This window comes from Sesamum indicum, linkage group LG13, assembly GCF_026168435.1.
Source record: "Sesamum indicum cultivar Baizhima isolate 11 linkage group LG13, ASM2616843v1, whole genome shotgun sequence".
Lineage (NCBI taxonomy): Eukaryota > Viridiplantae > Streptophyta > Magnoliopsida > Lamiales > Pedaliaceae > Sesamum > Sesamum indicum.
The window spans coordinates 3,430,273-3,456,500 of NC_142669.1; the positions used below are offsets into that span (position 1 = coordinate 3,430,273).

Here is a 26,228-nt window from a genome sequence, read left to right on the forward strand (position 1 = left end):
TCATGATCTTAGAAAGAATCTTCCCCGCGACGTTGTATAAGCTAATTGGTCTAAAGTCCTTCCAGGTTTCTGGGTTCTCAGTTTTGGGAATGAGGACAATCGTAGCCGTGGTGAAGTTCTTGGGCGGAGGGGTTCTGCTGAAGAAGTCCAAAACTGCTCCCATCAAGTCTTCTGCAATGATGTCCCAACAGCTCTGATAAAAGTGGGAGGTGAATCCATCTGGACCGGCCGTGCTGTCAGGACATATGTCGAAAACCACTGCTTTGATCTCCTCCAATGTAGGGGCACAACCGAGATGTTGAATATCTTCCTCGGAAAGGAGTTGAGGGATCCAGAGAAGAGGGTCCTCTGACACCTCCTCTTCTTCTGTGAATACCCGTTTGAAGTAATCCACAACTGAATCCTTAATGTCGTCTAGTTTAGTCAGAGTGGTCCCATTATGCTGGATGGCGTGGATGTGAGATTGCTTCCTCTTTTTCTTGACAAAGGGTGTGAAAGTATTTGGTGTTCTTTTCCCCTTCAGTTAGCCACCTACATGCCGCCTTTTGTTTCTAGTAGCATTCCTCCATAGATAAGGCAAAAGTGAGCTTTGCGGTAGCTTTATTCATGTCGATGAGGTTCTCATCTGTAGGGTCGTCATCAAAATATTTTTCAGCCTTCCTTGGCCTTCTGTTCAGCTGTACAGATGTTTTGGAAAATATTGCCAAATACTTCAAAAATTTCAAGTTTTCAGAGCGGCTTTGAGGCGGTAGAGTTTCTGTTGGAATTTGAACATCCCTTGGCCATGAATAGGGTGTTGCCACGAGGTAGTGACGCAGTTTCTGAAATCGTGGTGTTTGGTCCACATGTTTTGAAATCGGAACGGTGCTGGACCCTTCTTAGTATCACCAGATGCCGAGAGTAGTAGGGGACAGTGGTCAGAGACATTTCTGGTGAGGTATTGGATGCGGGTGATGGGGAATGAGTGGAGCCATGTATGGGAGTAAAGGAATCTGTCAAGTCTTTGCCAAAGTCGATTTCTCGACCAAGTGAACTGTGCCCCTTCAAATCCAGCATCTTGGAGGCCACAGTCAAGTAGCATGTCGCTAAAGTCCTCCATAGTCCTGACTTTAGGGGCCGCTCCTCCTTTCCTTTCGCTAGCTTCAAGGATAATGTTGAAATCTCCCCCAGTAGCCAAGGGTCATTGCCGGGGTCAATACTTCTGATGTCATTCCAGAGTTCCCTTGTTTCAGCTCGCGTGTGTTTAGCATAAACCCAAGTGCAAGTGAGGTCGTGTGGAAGCAAATCTGTTGAGAGACGAAGATGGAGGAATTGCTCACTAGAGGATAAGATGTCACAGTTCATCGAATTATCCATAAAGCACCAAATTTTTGAGTTGACGTTGCTCACTACTTTGTGAAAGCCCAACCTTCTGCAGAAAAAAGTTTCATCGAAGTACACTTTAGGTTCTATAATGACAAGTATCTTTGGTTTGTGCTTCTGACATAGCCAATGGACAGGCTTCTGCTTGTGTGGTTCCCCGATACCATGGATGTTCCAGAGCAGTATTTTGATCATTATTGAAGGTGAGGTGGGTCGCCACTTTTGACTTTGCTTCTAGTCAAACTCTGAATGTTTTCTGAGGACTGAGATCGGGCGTGTTTCCCTCTCACTGCGGCATCCTCCCAGGAGGATTTTTTAGCCGGGGTTTTCTCTTCACTAGGAGGTTCACTGTTTTGGTGGTCAAGATCCTCTTCTCTACTTCCACCTAGTCCAATGTCCGGGTCTGTGTCATCAACCATAGGGGCTTGGTTGAGGGTGCACTCATGGGACTGCTCCTGTTCATAACATTTAGAGGAGAGTCTAGGGGATGGGGCAAGACATTAGATGGGAGCCACCAAAGTTACCCCCTCACAATGTCCATGAATATTCACTTCATCCTCATTGCATAAATTAAAGGCAGAGATACCATATGAGCGTTCAATAGTGACAATATGATTAACTATAGAAAGACACTGGGGTAGTGGGTTAAGGGATTCATTTATATCAGCACATGATTGAGGGGCCAGGGGCACATTAGTGTTTGCATGAGGAAAGCTCGAGTTAGGAAGTTCAGACTGGTACCTTGTCTCTGTGGTCACTTTAGTTTGGACGTCTCCACTCTTACCTGTGCCTGCATTCCTGTCCACCGAGGCATGTTCAACTGCACGTCCATCTTCACCCTCATCCTCCGCTTGATGGAGCGCATGGAACGTGTTCTTACTTTTGATGTCGCCAGGGGGAACACCGTACTCCTTGCGTTTGCTAGGTTCTCCAATTTCGAAGATCACATTTTCAGCATGTTTGACACTCTTTTCCTTCTGTCCCGTTGCCTTGCCTTTTTGTTGTTGAAAGAAACGTTGTGGCTTTGGAGCATTCCCTTTAGTGTAGCAGTTTTGTGCTTCATGACCAACGTGTTTGCACAACATGCAGTATTTTGGAAGATTTTCAAAAATAACTTTCTGCACTACCTCCTCATTCCCAATTTCAATGACTATCTCCTCTATCAGTTTGTTAGCAAGATCCACTTCTACACACACTCTAGCTGCCGTGAGCCGAGATTGAAACAGAGTAGGTTCATCTAATTTAAGCGGAGTACCAACAAGGCTTGCTATAGCATATAAAGAGTCTTTATGAAATAAATGAGCAGGTAAGGTGGGGAATCGAATCCAAATCGGTGCAAGAGACGATTCTTGTTGTGGCCGGAAGGATGGTGTCCACTTGAAAGTCCGCATCGGGATTCCATCGATATGCCATAATCTTTGGATCCACAGCTTGGTGTAGTCCGCTTCATTTTTCAAGTTGATGAGAACGTGCCTATTCGTGATCATGGTGACAGTGAATGGACCTTGTAGTTTCAGCATTGAGAGCAGTTGATGCATGTTCCGGTAGCGAGGGAAGCCATGTGAAAACTTCCCAACAATAGCAAATTTGTACTGCTCTGAGAGTCTTTCTGTTTCAGCAACCGAGAACTGGATTTTCGGCAGACCCTGGGATTCCATTTTTTCTCCCAACTTTATCGGTGGAGCGCCAGCGAGGTAGGAGTGCTGAATGGCTTTAGGGAACGAGGCCGAAGTGGATTGTGAGTTTACTGCGTCCATGAAGGATTTCTTCGCCTGATTCTGAGTCACCGGCGGGGGTTGTGCAGCTTTGGCCGGAGGGAGATCCTGCAAGTTGGGTTGATGCATGGCGGCTGGTCGATTAGGCTCGGCCACGTCGGCTCGGTCGAGTTGACTGCAGAACGGAGGAAACTCGTTCGAGTTGAGTGGTGGTGGCGGCATATCTGGTGGTTGCACAATGCCGAAATCGGAGCGGATAGAAGTGTTCTCCATGTGATTACGAGGAGACTGGTGGGTCTCCGCCATGGAACGGCCGGTGTACGGAGGAGAAACGGCGGAGCGACAGACGATGGAGTGCAATGAAGTGGTCTCGGCAAAATGTTGACGAAGATGGCTGAAGGGGGTCTCGTTGAACTCGCCTCGACAAGAGGAATGCAACGGCGGTGGTCAGGAGTCGTGGTTCGTTGGCACGGCGGAGATATGGTGGCTCGAAGGTGGGGCCGGTGGCGGAGCAAGCGTGAGAAAGGTGAAACCGGACAAACCTTGATGAAAATTAGTGGGAAAGGTCTCGTTAGCTTCGCCTCGACGAGACGAATTCATTGATGGTGGTGCGCGATGCTGGTTCGTTCGGACCGTTTGAAGATGGTGCCGGCGTTGGTGAAAAAGAGGGGTTTGAGATCTCGGCTGATGCTTGATGGAAATTGCTGGGTAGGGTCTCGTTCGAATCGTCACAACGAGAGCAGTGCAACGGTGGTGGTCCGTGACCCTAATTTGTTCGGATGGAGGAGAAACGACGGCGAACGTCAGCAGTGGTCGACGGAAGAGCCCAGCTTCCTTGCTCGATTAAAATCCAAATTGGTAGGGGGAAAATGATCAACTTGTGACAAGGAGTCGAATGGTATATGGTTTGGCCGGAGATTCGTCGGAAATTGGCCGAAAATCTAGAGAGAAGTTGCGGCGAAATTGTAGGCGAAAAGAGGGCGATTTTCGAAGCTTTGACCGAATATTGCCGGCGCGTCTGGTCTCCGTTCAGGACACGCGCAGGTACTTCGGGATACTGAACGGACTGCGAATACAGTGGAGGGGCGCGTGGACGGATACACGCCGAAAAATTTTCCGGCGGCCGGCCGGTGGCGGCGCTGCGGCGGAGCTGGCGGAGGGCTAGTGGCGGATTGGCTGAACAGTTCCTGGATTGGTGGTGGTTGGTGGTGGAAATTTAGTGTGTGCAAATCTCACACACTTCTAGTGAGAGGTTAGAAAAAATTGCTAGGTGTATGGTTTGGTTTAGGGTTTAGGGTTTAGGGTTTAGGGTTTAGAGTGTCGTATTTGTGGGGAGGTGGCGAGTTTGCAAAATAATATTTGTGGGGTGCCGTATTTGCAGTTTTCGAGGCCCGAGATGGCGCCACAACTTCAGCGAACGTTTTCCTCGGAAGGTTCAGCGTCGAAATTGATGGAGGCGGCTGCTGAAGCTGGTGGGTTGACTGAGTTGACCCGATCAACACGGTCAAAGGGGGGTTGACATGGAGAGTTGACCGAGTCAACTCAGTCAACATTGACTGTTGACCGTCAATGGCTGCCGGAGGAGGCAACACCGGCGTTGCTCCGATGGCTGAAACAGAGCGGATGGTCTGATGCGCCATGACGAGGCGAGGTGAACGGTGGTGGTCCGCCGGCGAACGGAGGCGTGACGGAGGCGCAACGGTGGTCGGAAGGGCGGCGACAGCGGAAATGGGAGAAATGCAAGATCTTCTCGTACCGGTGATGAAATTCAACGAGATAGGTCTCAAAAGAATCGCAGTGAGAAGAGAAAGCGGACGGTGGTGGTCCGCGACCGTGGGTTGGCTCACCGACGGCGAATCGAAGAAAAAACATGAAAGTGATCGTTGACCTAGCCCATCGTCTACAATGGACGATTCTTCCAATTGCTTGAGGGAAAAGCTTCTACTCATCAAGGCGAGACGATCGGTGTATGGAACGACCGTCAACTCGCCGGGAAATGGCCGGATTTTTAGAGAGAAGGGGCCGGCGATATTAGGGCGAAAAAACTGACGATTTCAGCAACTTTGGCGAGCGCGTCTGGTGGCGTCCGGCGGCGGTTCAGTGCGCAATCAGCATCATTATAACGGAGTTTCAAAGGCGCATCTGGTGGTGGGGCGCGTGTGGCTTCACGCGCCGGTGGAATTTTCCGGCGACCGGCCGGCAGAGGCGCAGCGGCGACGCCGCGGTGGAGGAGAAGGTGAGCTGTCTGTTGGTGGTGGAGATGAAGATCAAAGAGGGGTGGTTTGGTGGTGGTTGGTGGTGGAAGGTTTAATGTGTTAAATCTCACACACTTGTAGTGAGAATTAGAGAGAATTTGACTAAGTTGGTTTGGTTTAGGGTTTAGGGTTTAGAGTTTTTTTTTTTTTTTAGATAAACACCCGAAGGTGGGGAAGACTTTTCGAGGTCCCCATCCCTTCTTTATTGAAAATAAATTGCAATCAGTATTACAGCATAAACTCAACAAAACAAAGAACTAGGAGTATTACTCCTTTACATAATGATAGGACATCAACCAATTTGTTTCTTCCATTTTTTCTTGATTCGGTCTGTCTTTATCCTTGGACCGCATGAGGTACTCCTCTGTTTCAACACTCGAAATTTCAACTCTGTATTTTTGACCAAGTACTCCGGTAACCTCTCTACGATGAAATTATTTCTAGGCAGTTTGTTCGGGAATGCCAGCTCCAGTAACAGTTGCTCAATCGAGTCTGCAGGGTTGCAATTGGTCAAGCAAGGTGGGTCACAAATCTTTAATGGCGTGGCATCACTAACCAAAGTCTCCACCTTATCTGAATTCTGTTGTAAAAGCATGGTCGCATTTCCCACTTGTATCCAATTTCCTTCAGCCATTTTATTTTCTGAATTCTCCTCATCGCAGGTAGTGTTAGCGACAATAACAGATACAATGTTATCATGCACAACCACGTGGTTCTCACCCACAACAAGGATATCGGCAAGCTCGTGTGCTGAGCAGTTAGCATTATCAACATGCATTTCATTTTCCACATTCGAGTCACAGTTAACATCTGACGTCTCGATATCAGCAATATCAGTACCATGTTTATCACTATCAACATCATCATTAGAGGGATTAGTAGGGTACCTGCTTGATTCACCTCTCACAAATGCCTTGGTTGTCTCAGTCCCAACCTGTTCCTTTGCTACTGCTTTGTCCCGCCCGACCTCTTCAACAACCTTCTTTCCTTTCACTTTCTCAGCGACAGCCCGATTGCTCGGCTTCCGGGGGGTGGTTTGGGAGCATCGCCTTCCGTATAACAGTCTGAGTCTCGATGCCCAACATGTTTGCACAACGAGCAGTAGTGTGCAATATCCTCGTACTCAATACGTTGCACAATAGTGGCCCCACAAATCTGGATTTGAGAGTCTTCAAGGCGCGGTTTGAGAAGATCCAATTCAATGCATGCCTTGCCTTGGAGAGCATGGACTGATTGAGTGTTGCATCATCAATTTGCAGAGGAATTCCAATCATGCTCGCCACCGTGAATAGAACTTCCTAGCGGAACAGATGTGCTGGTAGCTCCGGAAAACTAACCCACACCGGTACAATTGATGACTCCTTAGACGGTGCGAAAGTAGGAGTCCACTTGAAGACGCGCATTGGATACTCCTGGATATACCAAATACGCCGCAGCCACAGGCGAGTATAATCTGCTTCACAGGATAAGGAAATCAAGACATGCCTGTTATTTAGCATACTAACCGTGAATTTATTTTTTATGCTAGTTCCCGCGATCAGTTTCTGCAGCATGTTGTACGAGGGTACTCCATGCAAAAGTTTCCTACTAGTGCAAATCTAAATGGAGTTGCGAGGACTTCAGTCTCGGCATCTGTAAACAACAATGTTGGACCTTAGGGTTTAGGGTTCAGGGTTTTAGGCTTTAGGGTTTAGGGTTTAGGGTTTAGGGTTTTTTCTTTTTTTTTAAATTAAACACTCGAAGGTGGGGGAAGCTTTTCGGGGTCCCCATCCCTTCTTCAAAGAAAATAAAGCAAAGTCACCATTACAACATAAAATCAACAAAACATAAAAATAGGAGTACTACTCCTTTACATTTTGATACGACATCAGGTAATATGTTTCTTCCATTTTTTCTTGATTCGAGTTGTTTTTATTCTTGGTCCACACAAGGTACTCCTCTGTTTCATCACACGGATTTTCACCTCCGTATTTCTGACCAAGTACTCCGGAATCCTCTCTACGATGAATTGGTTTCTGGGTAGTCTGTCCGGGGAGGCCAGCTCTTGTAACAGCTGCTCCGCTGAGTCTAAATCGGTAGGGTTGCAATTGGTCGAGTAAGTCGGGTCACAGATCTTCAAAGGCATGGCATTAGTAACCAAACTCTCTTCCTCATCTGGAATCTGTTGGAGAAGCATGGTAGCATTTCCCACTTGGATCCAATTTCCTTCAGCCATTTTATTTTTCGAATTCTCCTCACTCATTTTTCCATCCTTAAATGTGGTTTTAGCGACATCAACAGAGACAATATTTTCATCCACGTTAGCCATAGAATCAGTTTTGTGTTCAGTGTGGTACCTGGGGTTCTTTGCAGGTTGAGGCTGTTCTGGCTGGTCCATCATCTTTGAGCTCTCACCATTTTCTTTTGCTATTGCTTTGCCTCGCTCGACCTCTTCTGCAACCTTCTTTCCAGCACAGTTGCTCGGCTTACGGGGTGGTGGTTTGGGAGCATCTCCTTTCGAATAGCAGTCTAAGTCTCGGTGCCCAACATGTTTGCACAAGGAGCAGTAGTGTGGGATATCCTCGTATACAATACGCTGCACAATAGTTTCCCCACAAATCTGGATTTTGAAAGCATCAAGGCGCGGTTTGAAAAGATCCAATTCAATGCATGCCCTTACCTTGGAGAGCTTGGACTGATTGAGTGTAGCGTCGTCAATCTGCAGAGAGTTCCAATCATGCTCGTCACTGTGAAAAGAACTTCCTTGCGGAACAAATGTGCTGGTAGCTCCGGGAAACTAACCCAAACCGGTACTATTGATGACTCCTGAGACGGTGTGAAAGTAGGAGTCCACTTGAAAATGCGCATTGGGTACCCCTGAATATACTAAATACGCGGCAGCCTCAGGCGAGAAAAATCCGCTTCACAAGATAGGAAAATTAAGACATGTCTATTGTTGAGCATACTAACCGTGAATTTGTTTTTGATGCCCGTTGCAGCGATTAGTTTGTGAAGGATGCTGTATGAGGGTGTTCCATGCGAAAATTTGCCCATGAGTGCAAATTTGAATGGAGCTGCAAGAACTTCGGTCTCGGCATCTGTGAATAGCAATGTTGGACCTTTGTCGCATGTCAAGACTGTACCGATACTGGTCGATGGCAAGTCCACAGGGAAGTATTTGTGCGGTGCCAGTGTTGCGGGTTTCGAGGCCTGTGTTGGTGCAAGCACTTCAGCGAATGTTTTTTTCGAAAGATTCGGCGTCGGGATTGAGGAAGACGGGTGCTGAATCTGTTCGGTTGACTGAGTTGACCGGGTCAACTCAGTCAAAGGAGGGTTGACCGTTGACCGAGTCAACTCGGTCAACAATGGCTCTAGGGCAACGGCTGCCGGAGGAGAGGCCGCTGCCGGAGCTCCGATATCGATTTTTGGGTGGACGGGAGGCTTCGCCATGATGAGGCGACTGCAATGGTGTGGCTCCGCCAGCGAACCGACGGCGGACGGTGGCGCAACAGCGCTACGACGGGTGGCGATCGCGCGAACGGGAGATTTGCAAGAACTCGGCACACAGGTGATGAAACTTGACGAAACTGGTCCCAATAGACTCGCCTTGAGAAGAGGATTCCAACCGTGGTGGTCCGTGACTGTGGGTCGCCGTGACGGCGGCGAATCGACAGCGTAAGTGATTAGCGGGTGAGGGCTGAGCCTATCGTCGTGCGTGCATTAAGCCTCAAATTGTTTGAGGGGAATTGTAGTACTCATCGAGGAGATCAAAATGGTATATGACACGGCCGGTAACTCGTCGGGAAACGGCCGGAATTTTAGAGAGAAGTCGCCGGCGAATCTGGGGCGAAAATCGCGCGATTTCTGCAACTTCGGCGGGCGCGTACGGCGGCGTCTGGTGGCCGTTCAGTGCGAAACCAGCATGGTTCTGACGGGTTTTCAGAGTCGCATCCAATGGTGGTGCGCGTGTGTCTTCACGCGCCGGTGGAATTTTCCGGCAACCGGCCGGCGGCGTCCGGTGGCCGTTCAGTGCAACCCAGCATGGTTCTGACGGATTTTCAGAGTCGCATCCAATGGTGGTTCGCGTGTGTCTTCACGCGCTGGTGGAATTTTCCGGCAACCGGGCGGCGGCGGCGCGGCGGAGACGCCACGGTGGAGGAGGAGGTGGGCTGTCTGTTGGTGGTGGTGGTGAGACTAAAAGAGTGGTAGTTGATGATGGAAGGTTTAGTGTGTTAAATCTCACATACTTTTAGTGAGAAGTTGAGAGAATTTGACAAGTGAAGAATGGTTTAGGGTTTAGGATTTTTTTATTTTTTTGTAAATTGGGGAATTGTCGGGATCCCATCCCATCTATATTAAAACCAAAACATACATAATGGTTTGTACATATGACAAAGACCTGCATAATTACAAAATACCCTCAAAAATAAATGTTTAGGCTTGTAAAAAGAGCCTAAAAACCTTGGCAGCCTAGTAATGAGTTTGATAGTCAAAATGGGCACATGAAAGGAGGCACGTTGGTGAAAGCCCAGCACTATAGCCGTCAACGGCCCATCTGTAGAAGAAATGTTGGTGTTGCCCAAGAGTTGGGGCGGCCCTTCATGTGAAGCTGAAGGCCCAGCGAGTGGAGTGGTGCAGGCCATTTTGAAAGAGTCCAATTGAGTGGTGTGGTCCATGTGAAACGTGGCCTAAAGAACTGAGAGCGCAATGCAGTCTCAAAGGCAGTCCAAGGCGTTGGTCTAGCACCAGAAGACGGCCCAGGGGTTACGTGGCAGCCCGCTTTGATTTGCTAAACGAAAAATTGAAGGCTATCAACCTATCACAAAAATAAAATTAAAGCAGCCCAAGTATAAAATGGAGCCCAAATCAAAACAAAAACCAAAAGTCACAAAACAACAAGAATGCCCCACGGAAAATCTGGAAATGGAGAATTGGAAAGGGAGAAGCATCCAAAAATTCCATCCATTCACAAAACAACAAGCTCCAACAAATGAGATCACCAACACTCACGATTTTTCCCTTCTTGCAATATATATAAATTTTTCTTTATAAAACTCTCTTTTTCTTTTCTTTCTTTTTACTTGTTTTTTTTTTCTTCTTCTTTTCTTCTTCTTTTTACCTTAATCTTTCTTTTCCTTTTTTCGTTTTTACTGATACTCCCATTTTCCATTCCCTTTTCCATAATGCTTTGAAGAAAAGCTCCATCCCAGTAATCAATTGATGGACCTTCCAGATGATACGATCAGAATTGAATTTCTGTCCCCGATGCTTAGCATCATTTCTTTCAAGCCAACAGAACCACAGAATGAGCATCGGAAGGATAGTTCTGATGTGGTTCTTACCAATTGAAGAAAACCTCCAGAAACTGAGGAACAAGGTGATGTTGTTTGTCGACGGGAGCGTGGTATTGAATTTCCTAGCAAAGAAATCCCACACTTTCGAGATTTCAGGGCCCTCTAGGAACACGTGACTAAGACTTTCAATATTACTACAGCAAGTGCATTTGGAGGCAAGCTGGATGCCTTTGGACTGAATCCTCTGATCCACCGGGATTTTATCCCAAGATTCTCCAGAGAAATATGGACATGGTTGGTGTGATGAAGGGGCACCAGATTTCCTTAAACAGCTGCTGGGTTGTTCGGGCCTGGCTAATGGAGTTTCAAGTTGATTTGATGGTGAAAGTGCCGTCTCCACTAAGTTTCCAATGAGGGATGTCTGCTCGTTCGTCATCAAAAGGCACTTGGCTGATTTCGTGAGCCAGTTGGTGTGGGAGGAGCTCCATAAGTTTATCCAAGTCCCAAGCTTTGTCTTTCCAAAAGTGATTGACCGAGGATGAGGAGTGGTTATGTCCACCTAGAAGGAGCCAAAGTGCTTTCTCCCCCATCCAATTGTCAAACCAAAATGAGATATCCCCTTTTCCAATGCTCCAGAAGACGTGAGGTTCTGCTTTTTCCCGAGAATGACAGAGACGTTTCCAATTGGCAGACGCAATGTAGGAAGGCTCAACCACAACCGGGTGGGTCCCTTTGCAATACTTGTCGAGAAGAAAATGTGACCACAGTGACTGTTGGATTCTGAACCTCCACCAGAGTTTATGTTGGAAGGCCACAACTACATCGTCAAGTTTCCGAACACCGAAGCCACCCTCCTCCGTAGGGTAGCAGACTGAGTCCCAAGAGGACCAGATCATTCTCTTCTGATTACCAAAACTGCCCCAAAAGAATTTATTGAAGATTCTTTCGATGCGCTGAGTGATGTACTTTTGAGGCTTGAGAGTTTGCAATAGGTATGTCGGCATGGCGTTCAACACGCTTTTGATAAGCTGGAGTCTCCCCCCATGGGACAATAATGCTTTTTCCCATCCCAAAATTCTATTTTCGATTTTTTGAACGAGATCATCAAAGAGCACACCTTTCTTATTCCCTTTAAAAAGGGGGGCGCCTAAGTAGGTGATTGGAAGGTGTTTGAGGCGAAACCCCGTGACTTGTTGGATGCATTGGATTCGGAGATTAGAAGTCCTCTTACCTACTGTGAACAAGCTCTTTTCTCTGTTGATACGTTGTCCCGAGATTGCCTCATACCGCTGCAGGAATTCCATGAGTATTGTGAGCTCTTTACGGTTCCCTTTGGAGAAGATGATTACATCGTCAGCAAAGGCAAGGTGGTCGATGGGGAGGCTGCATCTGGTGAAGTACTGCAGTCTTGGGTGTTGTTCAAAGAGATTATTCAGTCCTCGTGAGAGACATTCTGCTACAAGCACAAAGAGGGTTGGAGAGAGGGGATCCCCTTGTCGAAGTGCTCTTGTTGATTTATAGAAACCTACACCTTCGCCATTAATGAGGATGCGGAACCCGCAGTTTTCAATTAACATTCGGACTTTAGCAATCCACTGGATAGGGAAGCCAATTCGGTGAAGCATTCTATAGAGAAAATTCCAGTTGAGCCTATCATATGCTTTCGCCATGTCAAGTTTGAAGATGGTGTTGTTCTTGCTCCCATTCACCCCGAGGCAGTGGACCAATTCTTGTGCGAGTAGGATACTGTCAGCAATGAAACGCCCTTGCACGAATCCACTTTGGGAGGGTGAGATGCATTTAGGAAGGACGACTGCAACTTGATTGTTCATGATCTTAGAAAGAATCTTCCCCGAGACGTTGCATAAGCTGATTGGTCTGAAGTCCTTCCAAGTTTGTGAGTTCTCAGTTTTGGGAATGAGGACAATCGTAGCCGTTGTGAAGTTCTTGGGTGGAGGGATTCCGCTAAAGAAGTCCAAAACTGCTCCCATTAAGTCTTCTGCAATGATGTCCCAACAACTCTAATAAAAGTGGGAGGTGAAACCATTTGGACTGGCCGTGCTGTCTGGACACATGCCGAAAACCACTGCTTTGATCTCCTCCAATGTAGGGGCACAACCGAGATGCTGAGTATCTTCCTCGGGAAGGAGTTGAGGGACCCAGAGAAGAGGGTCGTCGGACACCTCCTCTTCTTCTGTGAATACCCGTTTGAAGTAATCCACAATTGAATCCTTAATCTCCTCCGGTTTTGTGAGAGTGGTCTCGTTATGTTGGATGGCGTGGATGTGAGATTGCTTCCTCTTTTTCTTGACAAGGGTGTGAAAGTATTTGGTGTTCTTTTCCCCTTCAGTTAGCCACCTTCATGTCGCCTTCTGTTTCCAGTAGCATTCCTCCACAGATAAGGCAAAAGTGAGCTCTGCTGAAGCTTTCTTCATGTCGATGAGGTTCTCATCTGTAGGGTCGTCATCAAAATGTTTTTCAGCCTTCCTTGGCCTTCTGTTCAGCTGTACAGATGTTTTGGAAAATATTGCCAAATACTTCAAAAATTCCAAGTTTTCAGAGCGGCTTTGAGGGGGTAGAGTTTCTGTTGGAATTTGAACATCCCTTGGCCATGAATAGGGTGTTGCCACGAGGTAGTGACGCAGTTTCTGACATCGTGGTGTTTGGTCCACATGTTTTGAAATTGGAACAGTGTTGGACCCTTCTTAGTATCATAAGATGCCGAGAGTAGTAAGGAACAGTGGAGCCATGTATGGGAGTAAAGGAATCTGTCAAGTCTTTGCCAAAGTCTATTTCTCGACCAAGTGAACTGTGCCCCTTCAAATCTAGCATCTTGAAGGCCACAGTCAAGCAGCATGTCGCTAAAGTCCTCCATAGTCCTGACTTTAGGGTCCGCTCCTCCTTTCCTTTCGCTAGCTTCAAGGATAATGTTGAAATCTCCCCGAGAAGCCAAGGGTCATTACCGGGGTCAATATTTCTGATGTCATTCCAGAGTTCCCTTCTTTTAGCTCGCGTGTGTTTAGCATAAACCCAAGTGCAAGTGAGGTCGTGTGGAAGCAAATCTGTTGAGAGACGAAGATCGAGGAATTGCTCAGTGGAGGTTAGGATGTCACACTTCATCGAATTATCCATAAAGCACCAAATTTTCGAGTTGACGTTGCTCACTACTTTGTGAAAGCCCAACCTTCTGCAGAAAAAAGTTTCATCCAAAGTACACTTTAGGTTCTATGATGACAAGAATCTTTGGTTTGTGTTTCTGACACAGCCAATGGACATGCTTCTGTTTGTGTGGTTCCCCGATACCACGGATGTTCTAGAGTAGTATTTTGATCATTATTGAAGGTGAGGTGGGTCGCCACTTTTGACTTTGTTTCTAGTCAAAATTTGGTAACTCTGGATGTTTTCTAAGGACTGAGATCGGGCGTGTTTCCCTCTCGCTGCGGCATCTTCCCAAGAGGATTTTGTAGCCGGGGTTTCCTCTTCACTAGGAGGTTTATTGTTTTGCTGGTCGAGATCCTCTTCTCTACTTTCATTTCGTTCAATGACCGGGTCTGTGTCATCAACCACAGGGGCTTGGTTGAGGGTGCACTCGTGGGACTGTTCCTGTTCATAACATTCAGAGGAGGGTCTAGGGGACGGGGCAAGACATTGGAGGGGAGCCGCCAAAGTTACCCCCTCACAATGTCCATCAATATTCACTTCATCCTCATTGCATAAATTAAAGGTAGAGATATCATATGAGCGTTCAATAGTGACATTATGATTAACAATAGAACGACACTGGGGTAGTGCGTTAAGGGATTCATTTGTATCAGCACAAGATTGAGGGGCTGGGGGCACATTAGTGTTCTCATGAGTAAAGTGCGAGTTAGGAAGTTCAGACGGGTACTTGGTCTCTGTGGTCACTTTAGTTTGGGGGTCTCCACTCTTACCTATGCCTGCATTCCTGTTCACCGAGGCATGTTCAGCTGCACGTCCATCTTCACCCTCATCCTCTGCTTGATTGAGCGCATGGAACGTGTTCTTACTTTCGATGTCGCCAGGGGGAGCACCGTACTCCTTGCGTTTGCTAGGTTCTCCAATTTCGAAGATCATATTTTCAGCATGTTTGGCACTCTTTTCCTTCTGTCCTGTTGCCTTGCCATTTTGTTGTTGAGAGAAACGTTGTGGCTTTGGAGCATTCCCTTTGGTGTAGCAGTTTTGTGCTTCATGACCAACGTGTTTGCACAACATGCAGTATTTCGGAAGATTTTCAAAAATAACTTTTTGCATAACCTCCTCATTCCCAATTCGAATGACTATCTCTTCTGTCAGTTTGTTAGCAAGATCCCCTTCTACACACACTCTAGCTGCCGTGAGCCGAGATTGAAACAGAGTAGGTTCATCTAATTTATGCGGAGTACCAACAAGGCTTGCTATAGCATATAAAGCATCTTTATGAAATAAATGAGCAGGTAAAGTGGGGAATCGAATCCAAACCAGTGCAAGAGACGATTCTTGTTGTGGTCGGAAGGATGGTGTCCACTTGAAAGTCCGCATCGGGAATGCATTGATATGCCATAATCTTTGGATCCACAGCTTGGTGTAGTCCGCTTCATTTTTCAAGTTGATGAGAATGTGCCTATTCGTGATCATGGTGACGGTGAATGGACCTTGTAGTTTCAGTGTTGAGAGCAGTCGATGCATGTTCCGGTAGGGAGGGAAGTCATGTGAAAACTTCCCAACAATAGCAAATTTGTAATCCTGTGAGAGTCTTTCTGTTTCAGCAACCGAGAACTGGATTTTCGGCAGACCTTGGGATTCCATTTTTTCTCCCAACTTTGTCGGTGGAGCGCAGGCGAGGTAGGAGTGCTGAATGGCTTTAGGGAACGAGGCCGAAGTGGATTGTGAGTTAACTGCGTCCACGAAGGATTTGTTTGCCTGATTCTGAGTCACCGGCGAGGGTTGTGCAGCTTTGGCTGGAGGGGAATCCTGCAAGTTGGGTTGATGCATGGCGGCTGGTCGATTAGGCTCGACCACGTCGGCTCGATCGAATTGACTGCCGAACGGAGCAAACTCGTTCGAGTTGAGGGGTGGTGGGGGCATCTCTGGTGGTTGCACAAGTGTTCTCCATGTGATTACGAGGAGACTGGTGGGTCTCCGCCATGGTCCGACGCCTCGACAAGAGGAATACAACCTGTTCGGTGCTGAATCTGTTCGGTTGACCGAGTTGACCGGGTCAACTCGGTCAAAGGAGGGTTGACCGTTGACCAAGTCAACTCGATCAACAAAGGCTCAAGGGCAACGGCTGCCGGAGGAGAGGCTACTGCCGGAGTCATCATGACGAGGCTACTGCAATGGTGTGGCTTCGCCAGCGAACCGACGGCGGACGGCGGCGCAACGGCGGTGCGACGAGCGGCGATCGCGCGAGCGGGAGATTTGCAAGAACTCGGCACACAGGTGAATAATCGGGGTCCCCATCCCATCTTCATTAAAAAGTAAATAACAGATGTCTTACAAAACACTTAAGAAACCAGAGGAGTACTACTCCTTAACATTGTGAAACAGAATATATTTAAAAGTTTCTAAGTGGTTGTAGTGGTTGTAGTGATCCAGTGCGTGCAACGATGTCTGTATTTTCGTGGCGGGGTTGGAGAAGCAAAGAACTATTCTCCTTCCTCGATCTCAGTCTGATTAAGGTTCAGCGAGCAAACTGGATCCTGGATCTTCACCGGCCATGGGCTACCCGGGTTAACATCATCATCTTCCCCTTCTGATTCATCAGTTTCATCCCATTCATCTAGTGGTGGAGTAGTCATTCCAAAAAGTTTCAGATTTCTGAATAGTTCAGAGGCCTGTGAAAGGTCAACCCGTTTCTTCCTCCTTTGAGTTTCCACCCCACAATCGGAGGATACACAACACCAATAACCAGATTATCAGAAGGCAAATTAGTCTCCACAATGTTTTCCACAAAACTAACAATATCTGCAGGCAAATCACCCATTTTTCCAGCCTCACAGGGAATATTAACTTCATCAGCAGGAACAGAAAGTTCATTGACGCTAGTCATAGTTTCAGTTTGGTGCTCAGTGTGGTACCTGGTGTCCTTAGCAGGCTGAAGTTGTTCTGGCTGGTCCCTCGTCTTTGAACTCTCACCAACTTCCTGAACAACTGCTTTGCCCCGCTCCACTTCCACAGCAGCCCTCTTCCTCTGCTTCCGGGGAGGTGGCTTGGGAGCATCGCCTTTTGAATAGCAGTCTGAATCCCGGTGTCCAACATGTTTAGGGAGCAGAAGTTTGGGATATCCTCGTACTCAATACGCTGAATAATAGTTTAGGGTTTAGGGTTTAGGGTTTAGGTTTTTTTTTTTTTTTTTAGTCAAAACACCCGAGGTGGGGGATGCTTATCGGGGTCCCCATCCCATCTTCATTAAAAAGTAAATAACAGATACATTACATTAAGAAAGCATGAAGGAAGGAGTACTACTCCTTAACATTGAGAAACAAAATATAGTTAAAAGTTTCTAAGCGGTTGCATTGTCCCAGTGCGTGCAGTGATGTTTGTTTGTTCGTGGCGGGGTTGGAGAAGGAACAAAGAACCGTTCTCTTTCCTCTGTCTCAGCCGGGTTATGGTTCAGTGAGCAAACTGGATCCTGGATCTTTAACGGCCGTGGGCTACCCGGGTTGACATCATCTTTCCCTTCTGATTCATCAGTGTCATCCCATTCCTTCAGTGGTCGAGCAGTCATTCCAAAAAATTTCAAACTTCTGAAGAGTTTGGAGGCCTGTTGAAGGTTAATCCGTTTCTTCCTCTTTTGGATTTCCATCCCCCCAATCGGAAAATATACATCACCCACAACCAGATTATCGGAAGGCAACTCAGTCTCCACAATATGTTCCACAGTTTCCTCACCCATTTTATCGACCTCACAGGTAATATCAACATGCTCATCATTCATCACGATGTTATCATCATGCTCATCATGCTCACCATGTTTACCACTATTAACATTGTCATTAGAGAGGTTAGTAGAATACCTGTTTTTGGAGCATTCACCCCTCTCAAATGCCTTGGCTTTTTCAGCAGCCACTTGTTCCTCCGTTCCCATTGTCTCCTTTCCTTTTGACTTCTTGGCCCGTGGAGGAGGGCGGGGGGCATTGCCCATTGTGTAACACTCCAAGTCGTAGTGGCCGACATGTTTACAAAGGTTGCAATATTTTGGAAGCTGCTCATATTCCACTTTTTGATGAATTGTGACTCCATTGATTTGTAGGTTGAAACCCTCCACAAGTGGCTTGGTAAGATCAATCTCAATGCCAATTCTAGCTTTAGATACCTTGGATTGATTGAACGCGCAATCATCGACTTGAAGAGGTGTTCCTATCATGTTTGCTACCGCAAAAAGAGCATCCTTATTAAACAAATGAGCTGGGAGTTCAGGAAAACATACCCAAATCGGAATAAGAGAGGATTCTTGAGCCGGTGTGAATGCCGGTGTCCATTTGAAAATGCGCATCGAAAATCCTTGAATGTGCCAAATTCTTCTCAGCCAAAGATAGGAGAAGTGGGATTCGTTGGAGAGACAAATAAGTACATGCTTGATATTAAGCATACTGACGGTAACTTCGCCTTTGACTCCCAGTCCGGCAATAAGGCGATGCAGGTGTCGGAATTGAGGTTTTCCATGAGAGAATTTACCAACCAGTGCCAATCGGAAGGGAGCTGGAAGGGCTTCGGTCTCCTCATCCGAAAAAACCAGTGTAGGGCCCTTCTCATCAGTCAAGACCGCACCGATGGAGGGCGGTGGCAAATCTGCAAGGAAAAATTTATGCGAAGTTGTTTGCGGCGCTTTTGAGGGTGCACCGACTTCAGCGAACGCTCTTTTTGGAGGATTCGGCGTCGAAAACAGCTGCTGACTCAGTTCCGGGGGTTTGAATCGAGTGATCTGAACGGATGGTTGGCATCGTCATCACAGCGTGAATCGAGTGGTGGTGGTCCGCTTGCGAACGGCGGTCGGACGACGGCGGAATGGTGGCTCGATTGGCGGCGACGGCGCGATTTGAAGAGGAAAGCGATCTCCGCGTACAGGCGATGAAATTGGACGAGATTGGTCCCAAACGATTCGCCATGAAGAGAGGAAGTCGACGGTACTGGTCCGCGACCGTGGGTCGGCTCACCGGCGGCGAATCGATGGTGGAAGCGTTCGGCAGTGGAGGAGTTAGCCCATCGTTCCAAGTGCACGAAACATCAAATTGTTTGGGGGGAAATACTCTACTCATCAAGGCGATTCTTTTGGTATATAGCACGGCCGGTAATTCGACGAGACGGCGCCGGAATCTTAGAGAGAAGATTCCGACGACTTTAAGGGTGAATCTGCAATTTTCGATCGGCCGGTGAGGGCGCGTCCGTGCTCCGTTCAGGCCACGCGCACCATGATTGGATAGCACTCGATGAGGCGAGCCTGACGGTGGTGGCCGTGTCCTCGGACGCGCCGGCGAGATTTTCCGACTGGCGGCCGGTGACGGCGCGGTGGCGCCGCTGCGACGGAGCTGGAGATGGGCTATCTGTCGGTGGTGGTGGTGAGCCTGAAAGAGTGGTGGTTTGGTGGTGGTGGGAGGTGGAAGTGCAAAAGTGTGAAAATCTCACACAATTGTAGTGAGATGTGGAGAGAAAATGGCCAAGTGAAGAATGGTTTGGTTTGGTTTAGGGTTTAGGGTTTTTTTTTTTTTTTTGGTGGGGGAAGCTTTTCGGGGTCCCATCCCTTCTTCATTGAAAATAAAGCAAAGTCAACATTACAACATAAAATCAACAAAACTTAGGAGTACTACTCCATTACATTTTGATACGACATCAGCTAATATGTTTCTTCCATTTTTTCTTGATTCGGTCTGTCTTTTTTCTTGGACCGCACAAGGTACTCCTCTGTTTCATCACTCCCAATTTCAACTCTGTAATCTTGACCAAGTACTCCGGTAACCTCTCTACAATGAAATCATTTCTAGGCAGTTTGTCTGGGGATGCCAGCTCCAATAACAACTGCTCAACCGAGTCTGCAGGGTTGCAATTGGTCAAGCAAGGTGGGTCGCAGATCTTCAAAGGCGTGGCATCAATAACCAAAGGCTCCCCCTTATTTGAATCCTCTTGTAAAAGCATGGTAGCATTTCCCACTTGTATCCAATTTCCTTCAGCCATTTTATTTTCCGAATTCTCCTCACCCATATTTCCATCATCGCTGGTAGTCTTAGCGACATTCACAGACACAATGTTATCATGCACAACCACGTGGTTCTCACCCACAACAAGATTATCGGCAGTCTCGTGTGCTGAGCAGTTAGCATTATCAACATATAGTTCATTTTCCACATTCGAGTCACAGTTAACATCCGACGTCTCGATTTCAGCAATATCATTACCATTTTTACCACTATCAACATCATCATTAGAGGGATTAGTAGGGTACCTGCTTGATTCACCTCTCTCAAATGCTTTGGTTGTCTCAGTCCCAACCTGTTCCTTTGTTACTGCTTTGCCCCGCCCGACCTCTTCAGCAACCTTCTTTCCTTTCATTTTCTCAGCGACAGCCCGATTGCTCAGCTTCCAGGGGGTGGTTTGCGAGCATCGCCTTCCGTATAGCAGTTTGAGTCTCGATGCCCAACATGTTTGCACAACGAGCAGTAGTGTGGGATATCCTCGTACTCAATACGCTGCACAATAGTGGCCCCACAAATCTGGATTTGAAAGTCTTCAAGGTGCGGTTTGAGAAGATCCAATTCAATGCATGCCCTTGCCTTGGAGAGCTTGGACTGATTGAGTGTCGCATCGTCAATCTGCAAAGGAGTTCCAATCATGCTCGCCACCGTGAATAGAACTTCCTTGCGGAACAGATGTGCTGGTAGCTCCAGAAAACTAACCCACACCGGTACAATTCATGACTCCTTAGACGGTGTGAAAGTAGGAGTCCACTTGAAAACGCGCATTGCGTACCCCTGGATATAATAAATACGCCGCAGCCACAAGCGAGTATAATCTGATTCATAGGATAGAAAAATTAAGACATGCCTGTTGTTCAGCATACTAACCGTGAATTTGTTTTTGATGCCAGTTCCCGCCATAAGTTTGTGCAGCATGCTGTACGAAGGTGCTCCATGCGAAAATTTTCTAACGAGCGCGAATCTGAATGGAGCTGCTATGACCTCGGTCTCGGCATCTGTGAACAGCAATTTTGGACCTTAGTCGTTCGTCAAAATTGTACCGATAGCGGGTTGTGGCGAGTCCGCAAGGAAGTATTTGTGAGGTGCCGTTTTTGCGATTTCTGAGGCCCTTGATGGCGCAACAACTTCAGCGAATGACTTTTTCGGAAGGTTCGACGGTGGGATCGAGGAAGCCGGCTGCTGAAAATATTGTGCTGACTGAGTTGACCGATTTGTCTTGGTCAAAGGATGGAGAGTTGACCGAGTCAACTCGGTCAACAGTTCATGTTGATTGTCACCATCGGCCGGAGGTGGAATGTCTCCGGTGGCCGATTCTGACCGGACAGGGGGCTGCGCCTTGTCGAGGCGAGGCCAATGGTGGTGCTCCGCCAACGAAACGGCGACGGACGGCGGTGTAACGGCGGCGCGAAGGTTGACGTTGGTGGAAGGAGGAGGAGCGTTCGATCTCTTCACTCCGGTGATGAAATTGGACGAGACATGTCTCAATCGACTCGCAAAGAGGAGGGGAGTCGAATGCTGGTGGTCCGCGACCGTGGGTCGCCTTGACGGCGGCGAATCGGCGGCGAAAGTGAGCGGCGGTGGAGGTACAAGCCCATGGTCGTGCGTGCATGAAACCTCAAATTGTTTGAGGGGAATTGTAGCACTCATCGAGGCGATCAAAATGGTATATGGCACGACCGGCAACTCGCCGAGAAACGGCCGGATTTTTAGAGAGAAGCCGGCGGCGAATCTGGGGCGATTTGGGCGCGATTTCTGCACTTTCGTCGGGCGCATACGGCGGTGTCCGGTGGCCGTTCAAAGCGAGACCACCATGGTTGTGACGGATTTTCAGCGGCGCATCCAATGGTGGTGCGCGTGTGACTTCACTCGCCGGTGGAATTTTCCGGCGACATAGCCGGCGGCGGCGCGGCGGCGACACCGCGGTGGAGGAGGAGGTGGGCTGTCTGTTATTGGTGGTGGTGAGGCTGAAAAGTTGTTCGTTTGGAGGTGGTGGAAGCGTTAGGGTTGCAAGGAGTGGACGTTCTGACTCTTTCCTTTGTGGACAGTTGTCAGTGCGAGCCGTGTGTGGCAGAGCAGAGTTATGGGATGCAATGCTATTGTGGTAGATGAGGGTGCGTTACTGGAGACGACACGCTTCAACAACCAAGGAGCATAGGCATCCATTATATGTGAAAGACAACTTGTCCGGCGCTTGAGTGGGAGCAGCCTACTAAGCTGTGTGTTGAGTGCTCATCAGGAGCACGCGTTTGAGCACGATCGAGAACATTCCTCGACAGGATTCTGACACCATAATATGGGCTCTTTGGTCTATGATTTCCGAGAGGGACTATCGTGCGGATACTCGATGGGAGCAGCAGGCTTCATCGATATCGGGAGCAACAGGCTCCGTTGACACCATGAGCGGCATGGTGTGGCAGGTCGGCCGGACAGGGATTGTGAGCGGGAGATCCCAACCTTGTTAGTGTGGTTGAGACGGGAGTTGTACATCCCATTCTTGTTTGTGATCGGACCGATGCGAGACTAGTGTTTGGACGTGCTGCCGGACGAGGATTCAGAGATCCTATCCTTGCAGATGCAGTCAAGCGATCGGACGAGGCAACGAGATTGTGTTTTGCGGTCAAGCTAGAAAAGCTTGGTCGTCAGCCAGATTTGGGACAGGCAATCTCATTTCCGTGGTGGGTTGAGCGGCAACCCTTTTTGAAAGCTGATCAGTTCACGAGTGGCGTTGTTCGACAGTTGGGCAGGTGGCCCATGTTTTGCGGTCAAGCTAGGAAAGCTTGGTCGTCTACCGGATTAAGGACAGTGACCCCTTTCGATGCGGGTTTGAGTGATAACCCTTTTCTGTCCACGAGCCGTGTGGTTCCGACAATTGGGCAGGTGGCCGATGGTGTGTTCGCAAATGTTTGAGTGTAGTCTACCGTAGAGGCGGGTTCGCGTGTTGCCGAGGGTGGCAATACTACGAGTGGGGGAGAGAGTGTGAAGTGTGATGCTGCCGGGTTCCACACTTCCTTCATTCCAGATCAATTCGGGTGTATTAAGGCACTGTCTTGAGGAGCATTAGAGATTTGAGAGGCGCACTTGACAAGACATGGAGCACAGTTGAGAGAGTCTGGAAGAGAGTGTAGGGCCAGGCACAGACTTCCGAAGAGAGTGTAGAGAGATACAGACTTTCGAAGAAAGTGTAGAGCCAGGCACAGACTTCCGACTACATTGGGAAGCGAGTGAAGACGAATACATAGACTTCCATCTTGAGGCGATCAAGCGAGTGTATAAAGGCACTGTTTGTTGCGAGCTACCCGATACGACAGGAAGAGAGTGCAGTGATAGGCGCAGACTTCCGTTCAGGTTTAGTGTTGATTAAGTGCAACAGAGAGACTATGTTTTGTGGAGGAGCAGCTTAGCGTCGCCTTGAGGAGATCTCGTGTTGTGTAGAAGAGACACTTCATGATTGGAGCGCTCGAAAGAGCAGGAGGTCGGTCTGGTGTCGCAAGATACTGGGAGAGTATTGGGCACTGCATACACCTCGATCTTTTGTGCATGTGTTGACTAGGATGTCACTAGACCGAGTGGGAGAGTATCTCACAGGTCGGCTGCGACTTGTGGACGATGTGCGGGCGACTAGGGGATGTCGGCCAGCACGGAGTAGACGATGACTCGTGTTGTGCAGAAGAGGCACATCACTACTAGAGGCTCGGATGGGCGGGGGCGCAACGGGATGCGTGACGCCCAGGCAGATGTGCCCTGGCCTAATGGCTTCGGGCGCAACTTGCGTTCAAAGACTCGATGGTTCACGGGATTCTGCAATTCACACCAAGTATCGCATTTCGCTACGTTCTTCATCGATGCGAGAGCCGAGATATCCGTTGCCGAGAGTCGTTTTGACATTCAAGAGACGTCCCCTCCGCCCGTGCACCCTACGGACGGGGCCACCGTGCAGCGGACGCTTCGTTCAGTTTTTCTTGGCGCGTACCGCGCAGGGGGTTCGTTTGCCCGCACGGTGAGTGCGTGCCGGCAGGATAGGGGACCGGACGAGGGCGCTCGCCCCGTGCCTGGGCCCCAATTTTGTTTTTAACGTGTTCGCGATATGCTTTTGCAGGTTTCGACAATGATCCTTCCGCAGGTTCACCTACGGAAACCTTGTTACGACTTCCCCTTTCTCTAAATGATAAGGTTCAGTGGACTTCTCGCGACGTCGCGGGCAGCGAACCGCCCACGTCGCCTCGATCGAACACTTCATCGGACTATTCAATCGGTAGGAGCGACGGGCGGTGGGTACAAACGGCAGGGACGTAGTCAACGCGAGCTGATAACTCGCGCTTACTAGGAATTCCTCGTTGAAGACCAACAATTGCAATGATCTATCCCCATCACGATGAAATTTCAAAGATTACCCGGGCCTGTCGGCCAAGGCTATATACTCGTTGAATACATCAGTGTAGCGCGCGTGCGGCTCCATAGGACACTTGATGCACATTCTCGAGGTCTTCAACTTGAAACATTTCAGACCCAACCCTTGATAGTTGATTTCATGACCACCATCCAATTGGCAGTGTTGCACGGTTGTCAAAGTGGTCTGTGGGCTTTGTTGTGATTTCCAAAAGAAGTGCAAATATATACAATGAGCAGAACAAAGAAAATGCCAATACCAAATACACATTTTATTCGCTAAACAATATTATATGTAATCGAATTATTGTCAGAATGGTTTACAAGTATGCCAATCTAATTGATTTCCAGGTCACCTATTCTAACAGAGTATGCACTAACGAGGCAACAGACAGTTGTTGAAAGACTATCTTTATATACATGAATAAGTATTAAAGAAGTGTTGTTGACGCACATAAATAGAGAGTTGATTCTGGAAGGCTATAGCGATAATAGCTTCCAGCATCAAATGAATAATGCCTAATCTCAAAACGAGTCTACATTCAAGCTTTATGATAATATGGTAATATTGGAAAGATTCCAAGTGGAATATCGCAAGGAATTTCATCATGAAAAATTGAATGTATGGCAACTTTAAAAATTATATTTAAAAAAACATTAGGATTGAAAAACAACGCCCGATTGTTGGTTGTGCTACCTAGCATAGCCCCGCCAATAGTCACCTTGGAGATGACAACTAGGCTATGACGTAAGGTAAAAGGTCCGAGATCTCATCACATGTCCGAGGGAAAATTTTAGACACCATGAACTGCTTGGAGCGGTTATAAGAAGATGTAACGTGCAGTTGGACCGTATGACATCGGCATAAACTATAGTAGACCCATAAGACCTGGCTGGTATTGCAGATTGCTCATAAACTAAGTCGGAGATTGTTGGAATAGGTGAAGAAAAGCCAATTAGATTGGCAATTTTGAGTACCATTCAATTACTTTATCTAAAAAGTATTATTCCGCTAAATATGGTAAGTATTCATTTTTAGCACATGTATCTGTTGTGCTTACCAAATTACATTAAGCACTGCTTTGACGTCACAACAGATGCCCACAGACCACTTAGTAACCTATGTAGTTGGACTGCGCATTGGATGATGGCTATGAAACCAACTTCTGAGAGTTGATCTGATATATTCCAAGTCGAGGACCTCGAAATTGGGCATCAAGAGTCCTACTGAGACTTGCAGTGAGTATTACATTTATTGGATGAGTGTCCCATTTCATCGGCGATAGACGTTGGACGTGTATGCAATTTCAATGGGTTAGTGGACAAGATGGTCAACTAACTAAACTGACTCGCGGGTATCATGATATGGAATCCTCGGAGGTTAGGTCGGTATGACTTGAGTCCCGACTTCGATAGTATGGGCATAGTCCTCAGACTTGAGGAATCACTATAACCACGTGCATATGATCACTGTATCTTGGATCTGTGTGGGAGGTGATTGAGTCACTAACATGATCATCATAAGCCTTGTTTACTACTGTTGGAGTATGTAGCGAGGACGGTGAGTTCGAAGAAGAGGTTCCGTTCCCTGTTAGTATGTAACAAAGGTATCTCCTATGCACTTGGAGATGCGTTCACGCTTTATGAATCTGTGGCCAAAATGGTTGATCAAATAGGAAAATGGTTCCTATATTGAAAAACTTGGCGTACCGCGATTTCAAGTATTAAGCATAGAGGCCAAGTCCAGGATGGGAACCGATACTTAATTCTATGCCATAGACTAAAGTCGGAAGGACTGTACCCGTATCGATCGAGACCCTAAATGTTCACGCGGTAATTCACCTACTCTCTAGTGCCATGAATCGTTGCTAGACGGCCATCTATGGTGAAGGCCTTTCTTGATTAAGGGTTAATAAAAAATTATTAATTAAATTGTATTAATTAATAATAGTGTAAGATAATAGCTCAAGTCCAGCTGAAAGGTGAACCTAAGAGTCACACACAAATCATCAAAAAGGAACAAGGATTTAATTTGAAATTAATTCC

General features: G+C 47.6%; 1 non-coding gene across 1 annotated transcript; it reads right to left on the reverse strand.

The window, feature by feature from the left end:
• Positions 1-23,516: 23,516 nt before the first annotated feature.
• Positions 23,517-23,671, reverse strand: LOC148784379 (5.8S ribosomal RNA). Its single transcript, XR_016063887.1, has one exon. It is a non-coding gene; the product is annotated as a 5.8S ribosomal RNA (ribosomal RNA).
• Between the last annotated feature and the right edge of the window lie 2,557 nt (positions 23,672-26,228).